This window comes from Phyllobates terribilis, unplaced genomic scaffold, assembly GCF_046119375.1.
Source record: "Phyllobates terribilis strain yellow unplaced genomic scaffold, ASM4611937v1 Scaffold_1__5_contigs__length_1240528914, whole genome shotgun sequence".
In the NCBI taxonomy this organism is placed as follows: Eukaryota; Metazoa; Chordata; class Amphibia; order Anura; family Dendrobatidae; genus Phyllobates; species Phyllobates terribilis.
Genome location: NW_027362761.1, coordinates 819,664,823 through 819,673,109, shown reverse-complemented (window position 1 = coordinate 819,673,109; position 8,287 = coordinate 819,664,823).

Genomic DNA, 8,287 nt, shown 5'->3' with positions numbered 1-8,287 from the left:
TGAGTTTGTGGTCCACTCGCTACTTCACTGCAAGTACCCTGTGGGTATCTGGTTCTGCCTTTCCCTTCCTGTCTGCTCCGTGTTAACAGAGCCCTGTCCCCTCTGCTCTGCCTTGCTCACCGCTCCAGCGGTTCTTGCCTGCTCTGCCTTTGCTCGCCGCTCCAGGCGGTCTCGCTCTGCTCTGACCCTTTGCTCGCCGCTCCGGCAGTCTCGCTCTGCTCTGACCCTTTGCTCGCCGCTCCGGCAGTCTCGCTCTGCTCTGACCCTTTGCTCGCCGCCCCGGCAGTCTCGCTCTGCTCTGACCCTTTGCTCGCCGCCCCGGCAGTCTCGCTCTGCTCTGACCCTTTGCTCGCCGCCCCGGCAGTCTCGCTCTGCTCTGACCCTTTGCTCGCCGCCCCGGCAGTCTCGCTCTGCTCTGACCCTTTGCTCGCCGCCCCGGCAGTCTCGCTCTGCTCTGACCCTTTGCTCGCCGCCCCGGCAGTCTCGCTCTGCTCTGACCCTTTGCTCGCCGCCCCGGCAGTCTCGCTCTGCTCTGACCCTTTGCTCGCCGCCCCGGCAGTCTCGCTCTGCTCTGACCCTTTGCTCGCCGCCCCGGCAGTCTCGCTCTGCTCTGACCCTTTGCTCGCCGCTCCGGCAGTCTCGCTCTGCTCTGACCCTTTGCTCGCCGCCCCGGCAGTCTCGCTCTGCTCTGACCCTTTGCTCGCCGCCCCGGCAGTCTCGCTCTGCTCTGACCCTTTGCTCGCCGCCCCGGCAGTCTCGCTCTGCTCTGACCCTTTGCTCGCCGCCCCGGCAGTCTCGCTCTGCTCTGACCCTTTGCTCGCCGCCCCGGCAGTCTCGCTCTGCTCTGACCCTTTGCTCGCCGCCCCGGCAGTCTCGCTCTGCTCTGACCCTTTGCTCGCCGCCCCGGCAGTCTCGCTCTGCTCTGACCCTTTGCTCGCCGCCCCGGCAGTCTCGCTCTGCTCTGACCCTTTGCTCGCCGCCCCGGCAGTCTCGCTCTGCTCTGACCCTTTGCTCGCCGCCCCGGCAGTCTCGCTCTGCTCTGACCCTTTGCTCGCCGCCCCGGCAGTCTCGCTCTGCTCTGACCCTTTGCTCGCCGCCCCGGCAGTCTCGCTCTGCTCTGACCCTTTGCTCGCCGCCCCGGCAGTCTCGCTCTGCTCTGACCCTTTGCTCGCCGCCCCGGCAGTCTCGCTCTGCTCTGACCCTTTGCTCGCCGCCCCGGCAGTCTCGCTCTGCTCTGACCCTTTGCTCGCCGCCCCGGCAGTCTCGCTCTGCTCTGACCCTTTGCTCGCCGCCCCGGCAGTCTCGCTCTGCTCTGACCCTTTGCTCGCCGCCCCGGCAGTCTCGCTCTGCTCTGACCCTTTGCTCGCCGCCCCGGCAGTCTCGCTCTGCTCTGACCCTTTGCTCGCCGCCCCGGCAGTCTCGCTCTGCTCTGACCCTTTGCTCGCCGCCCCGGCAGTCTCGCTCTGCTCTGACCCTTTGCTCGCCGCCCCGGCAGTCTCGCTCTGCTCTGACCCTTTGCTCGCCGCCCCGGCAGTCTCGCTCTGCTCTGACCCTTTGCTCGCCGCCCCGGCAGTCTCGCTCTGCTCTGACCCTTTGCTCGCCGCCCCGGCAGTCTCGCTCTGCTCTGACCCTTTGCTCGCCGCCCCGGCAGTCTCGCTCTGCTCTGACCCTTTGCTCGCCGCCCCGGCAGTCTCGCTCTGCTCTGACCCTTTGCTCGCCGCCCCGGCAGTCTCGCTCTGCTCTGACCCTTTGCTCGCCGCTCCGGCAGTCTCGCTCTGCTCTGACCCTTTGCTCGCCGCTCCGGCAGTCTCGCTCTGCTCTGACCCTTTGCTCGCCGCTCCGGCAGTCTCGCTCTGCTCTGACCCTTTGCTCGCCGCTCCGGCAGTCTCGCTCTGCTCTGACCCTTTGCTCGCCGCTCCGGCAGTCTCGCTCTGCTCTGACCCTTTGCTCGCCGCTCCGGCAGTCTCGCTCTGCTCTGACCCTTTGCTCGCCGCTCCGGCAGTCTCGCTCTGCTCTGACCCTTTGCTCGCCGCTCCGGCAGTCTCGCTCTGCTCTGACCCTTTGCTCGCCGCTCCGGCAGTCTCGCTCTGCTCTGACCGTTTGCTCGCCGCTCCGGCAGTCTCGCTCTGCTCTGACCCTTTGCTCGCCGCTCCGGCAGTCTCGCTCTGCTCTGACCCTTTGCTCGCCGCTCCGGCAGTCTCGCTCTGCTCTGACCCTTTGCTCGCTGCTCCAGGTGGCCTCGTCTTGCTCTGCTCTTGCTCACCGCTCCGGACGGCCTCCCTCTGGTGTTTGTCCACCGCATCTGCGGTTCTCTCCCTGAGTCCCAGTCTGTACTGTGTCCTATCCACTCTGTGCTCCAACCTGTCGTACCTGCCAGTACCTCCCTGCCTGCATACCAGTAATGCTTACCAACATCAACCTGCCTGCATACCTGCCAGTACCTCCCTGTTTGCATAACAGTCGTGCTTGCCAGCATCCACCCGTCTGCATACCTGCCGTGTCTGCATGTACCCACCAGTCTGTGTGCCAGCCTAACCTGCCTGTTCCTGTATTCCCCGGTGTGGGTCAACAGCCGTGTCCAGGGACTGACCTGGAGTAGCACCTGGTCCCTCTGCTCGGTCCCTCCTTGGTGCACTGGCGTCGTATGCCGTCGTGCGACCTTGGTCAAATCGGGTGGATACTTAGTTACGCCCCTCCAGGCATTCAATCTCCGGTACGGTCCATTGGAATCACTACATATACACGCACACGCCAGTCAGTCCGGGCGTGTGCATTACACATCACACAGGATACACTGGGGCTGGAGTATATACATCACACAGGATACACTGGGCCTGGAGTATATACAGTACAGACCAAAAGTTTGGACACACCTTCTCATTTAAAGATTTTTCAGTATTTTCATGACTTTGAAAATTGTACATTCACACTGAAGGCATCAAAACTATGAATTAACACATGTGGAATTATATACTTAACAAAAAAGTGTGAAACAACTGAAAATATGTCTCATATTCTAGGTTCTTCAAAGTAGCCACCTTTTGCTTTGATGACTGCTTTGCACAGTCTTGGCATTCTCTTGATGAGCTTCAAGAGGTAGTCACCAGAAATGGTTTTCACTTCACAGCTGTGCCCTGTCAGGTTTAATAAGTGGGATTTCTTGCCTTACAAATGGGGTTGGGACCATCAGTTGTGTTGTGCAGAAGTCTGGTGGATACCCAGCTGATAGTCCTACTGAATAGACTGTTAGAATTTGTATTATGGCAAGAAAAAAGCAGCTAAGTAAAAAAAAACAAGTGGCCATCATTACTTTAAGAAATGAAGGTCAGTCAGTCTGAAAAATTGGGAAAACTTTGAAAGTGTCCCCAAGTACAGTTGCAAAAACCATCAAGCGCTACAAAGAAACTGGCTCACATGAGGACCGCCCCAGGAAAGGAAGACCAAGAGTCACCTCTGCTTCTGAGGAGAAGTTTATCCGAGTCATCAGCCTCAGAAATCGCAGGTTAACAGCAGCTCAGATTAGAGACCAGGTCAATGCCACACAGAGTTCTAGCAGCAGACACATCTATTCAACAACTGTTAAGAGGAGACTTTGTGCAGCAGGCCTTCATGGCAAAATAGCTGCTAGGAAACCACTGCTAATGACAGGCAACAAGCAGAAGAGACTTGTTTGGGCTAAAGAACACAAGGAATGGACATTAGACCAGTGGAAATCTGTGCTTTGGTCTGATGAGTCCAAATTTGAGATCTTTGGTTCCAACCACCGTGTCTTTGTGCGACGCAGAAAAGGTGAACGGATGGACTCTACATGCCTGGTTCCCACCGTGAAGCATGGAGGAGGAGGTGTGATGGTGTGGGGGTGCTTTGCTGTTGACACTGTTGGGGATTTATTCAAAATTGAAGGCATACTGAACCAGCATGGCTACCACAGCATCATGCAGCGGCATGCTATTCTATCCGATTTGCGTTTAGATGGACCATCATTTATTTTTCAAAAGGACAATGACCCCAAACACACCTCCAGGCTGTGTAAGGGCTATTTGACCAAGAAGGAGAGTGATGGGGTGCTACGCCAGATGACCTGGCCTCCACAGTCACCAGACCTGAACCCAATCGAGATGGTTTGGGGTGAGCTGGACCGCAGAGTGAAGGCAAAAGGGCTAACAAGTGCTAAGCATCTCTGGGAACTCCTTCAAGATTGTTGGAAGACCATTTCCGATGACTACCTCTTGAAGCTCATCAAGAGAATGCCAAGAGTGTGCAAAGCAGTCATCAAAGCAAAAGGTGGCTACTTTGAAGAACCTAGAATATAAGACATATTTTCAGTTGTTTCACACTTTTTTGTTAAGTATATAATTCCACATGTGTTAATTCATAGTTTTGATGCCTTCAGTGTGAATGTACAATTTTCATAGTCATGAAAATACAGAAAAATCTTTAAATGAGAAGGTGTTTCCAAACTTTTTGTCTGTACTGTACATTACACAGGATACACTGGGGCTGGAGTATATCCATCACACAGGATACACTGGCGCTGGAGTATATCCATCACACAGGATACACTGGGCCTGGAGTATATCCATCACACAGGATACACTGGGGCTGGAGTATATCCATCACACAGGATACACTGGGGCTGGAGTATATCCATCACACAGGATACACTGGGGCTGGAGTATATACATCACACAGGATGCGCTGGGGCTGGAGTATATACATCGCAATGGATACACTGGGACTGGAGTATATACATCGCAATGGATACACTGGGACTGGAGTATATACATCACATTGGATACAATGGGACTGGAGTATATAAATCACATTGGATACAATGGGACTGGAGTATATAAATCACATTGATTACACTGGGACTGGAGTATATCCATCACACAGGATACACTGGGACTGGAGTATATCCATCACACAGGATACACTGGGACTGGAGTATATCCATCACACAGGATACACTGGGACTGGAGTATATCCATCACACAGGATACACTGGGACTGGAGTATATCCATCACACAGGATACACTGGGACTGGAGTATATCCATCACACAGGATACACTGGGACTGGAGTATATCCATCACACAGGATACACTGGGACTGGAGTATATCCATCACACAGGATACACTGGGACTGGAGTATATCCATCACACAGGATACACTGGGGCTGGAGTATATACATCGCAATGGATACACTGGGACTGGAGTATATCCATCACACAGGATACACTGGGGCTGGAGTATATACATCACATTGGATACACTGGGACTGGAGTATGTGCATTATAGGAGGAGATGGGGCTGCGGTATATACATTATAGGAGGAGATGGGGCTGCGGTATATACATTATAGGAGGAGACATAGGGTTTGCAGTATATACATTATAGGAGGAGATATAGGGTCTGCAGTATATACATTATAGGAGGAGACATAGGGTTTGCAGTATATACATTATAGGAGGAGATATAGGGTCTGCAGTATATACATTATAGGAGGAGACATAGGGGCTGCGGTATATACATTATAGGAGGAGACATAGGGGCTGAGGTATATACATTATAGGAGGAGACATAGGGGCTGCGGTATATACATTATAGGAGGAGACATAGGGGTTGCAGTATATACATCACAGGAAGAGACGCTAGGGCTGCCGCTGCTGTGTTCTTCTGAGGGATGGGAGCGCATCACACGCTAACTCTGCCCACAAAATACATCCAGGCCAGGACGTAATATTTCACTGCGAGCGCTGCAAAGTTCAATAGTGAACGCTGCGTGCTTGTAAGAAAGTCCTTCCCGAGACCTGCTCACAGTGCAAGAATAAATTAAAGGGCTGGCAGCTGTCAAAACGCCACTCTGCAATTATAGGTTAACCTACCACTAAAAATCACAGTCAACTCTGTAAACAAAAATGTATAATATACTTGCCTTTTTAGTTCTTCACCATTCCATAGTTACTGGTGATCATGTCCCCCTTTTGCTTCCCAATGTCATTGCATAACGCAGAGTGTCGTTCAGCCACACAATTTTTTACATTATGGGCCAATTAACTGTGCTTTAAGGGATTGATAAACCACTTTAAAGTGAACCTGAGATACTTGCTGCCTGATCCATGAGCAGCATGCATCAGACACTGGCTGTATGATTTCTGCCCTGCGGTGTTTAAAGAGAAAGCCATACTTGGAAAGTCCTCTGACCCAACAGCACTTTTCTAAAACCAATAGGAGATGCAAGGGTTGAGGCCCGGATACACAGACTAATGTCGGCTGAACATAGCGATGTCGAGTCTAATATGTATGGGGTAGTCAGGAGAGGTACCTGTATCCTGATGATCGGCCAGTAATCTATTGGGTATGTGGAGTCCTTGCATCAGCGTGCCAGGGGGGTTGTTCCATGTAAATGCTGGTGTAATTGACTCTACCATTTAAGGAGAATGAAGATAACCTATCAGCTGATTCATGCTGTCCAATGGATGAGATGCTGGCTACGTTATGGCAGTCATGTATGTTTTACTCTAAAACATTGCAGCAATTCAGAGAAAATTTGGCTGGGGATTATGTGTCTCGGATGACTATTACAAGGGAGGTCCCCAGCAGCTTCTTTCCGCCCGGCTCCCATACACTGACAGGTCTCTCCTTGTGTATATACGGAGAGACCTGTCACTCATAAGTAGCAGGGCCACGTGAAGACTCCAAGGTTCGGTCTTGGGCTAGTCATCTGAAGTGCATATACCCCGGCTGACTTTTCAACGTATATTTTTTCTGAAATGTGGCAATGTTTCAGAGTAAAACATTCACAGCAGCAGTCATTCAGCCAGACTGATTCAGGCTGCCTGTGGGTTTGCCAGAAAGAATTGTAAAGGACATAGTGATACTCATGCTATAGCAACTCCATTTTGTCTGCCTGATTCAAAATCATGTTATTATACTCTTTGCATAACATACATTCTTTCCTTCTTTTCTCATGCATCTTTTCCCACACTAACCTTTTCTCACAAGAACATTCTGTGAGACACCCTGCTCCCGTTATCTGACTAGTCTGAGCCAGGATGGGTAACCTTGTAAATTTCCATCATGCGCCGAACTAGCGATGATACATGACCATATGTGTGTTTCCGTAATAATTGCACTAACATTGGCCTAAGCCTGTAATACTGTAGTACGGCTGTAGGTGACTGGCTATCGATATATTCAAAACAATATAAAATGCTAAGTAGAAATAAACGGGATTAGAGATTCTCTGAATCCTCCCATACAGAGCACTGTCTCCGTTTGGTTTTCTGTGGATTGCAATCAACCTTATAACATAATAATTTGACACTCACTTGGTCAACCGTGAAGGGCCATTGCCCTCCCTCAACAGAATCAGTTGCAGAGTTCCGTTTAAAAAGCAGCGATAGACGCTTGATCCATTCACTGATGTAGTGGTGGATGCTGGCTGTGTAACCTAGCCAGCGCCTGCTATGTGTGCAGCTGGCTGAGTACCTGAGCCTACTCCAGACCCCTGCACTCAGCATGTGTTATACATGTATGTTGGGTATCAAAACGAGTTTAAAAGGTTTTTTTTGGGCATAGGGATTTGATTACCTATCCTGTGGATGGGTTATCAGAAACACATCGGTGGGGGTCTGACTCCCCACCAATCAGCCAAATGGAATTCCTAAACGCAGTTCAGTACAAAGTGTAGCGGCCTTTGCTCGGTGCTGCAGCACTGCTACTGAGAATAGTACATAGAAGCTGCGCTGCAGTAACTGGAAGCAGCCAGTGCAGTACACTATGAATGGAGCAGCGCAGGAGTTCCGTCCAAAGTGTTTCCATTTGACAGCCGTCAGAGCAAATAACAGTTAAATAGGCGGACGTGCTGGATGTTGGACTTCCATCAATCTTCTATGGATGATCTATCCTGTAGAGTGGGCATACAGATTTGATGACCTGACAACACCATAGAAAATAACAGACACACCAATACCCACCCATGTCTTTGCTGCTGCCCTGGTCTTTGTTGTCATGACTACAGCATGTGTGACCACTGCAGCCAATTACTTGCCTTAGAGATATAATACACAGGAATGCTGTAGCCAGTAATCAGAAATATGGACCAAACAGGGAATAATGGGGGAGAACATCTTCATTCACACATCTGCATGACTGTTTCAATCTGAGAGAAAATAATTGATCATTTTTTACTCATGTATCATCTTATTTGCAGCAGTCTATTCCTTCACAGAAGCAGGTAGACTGAACGTTTTTTATCCCTTAGCGGAGTCTGATCCACAA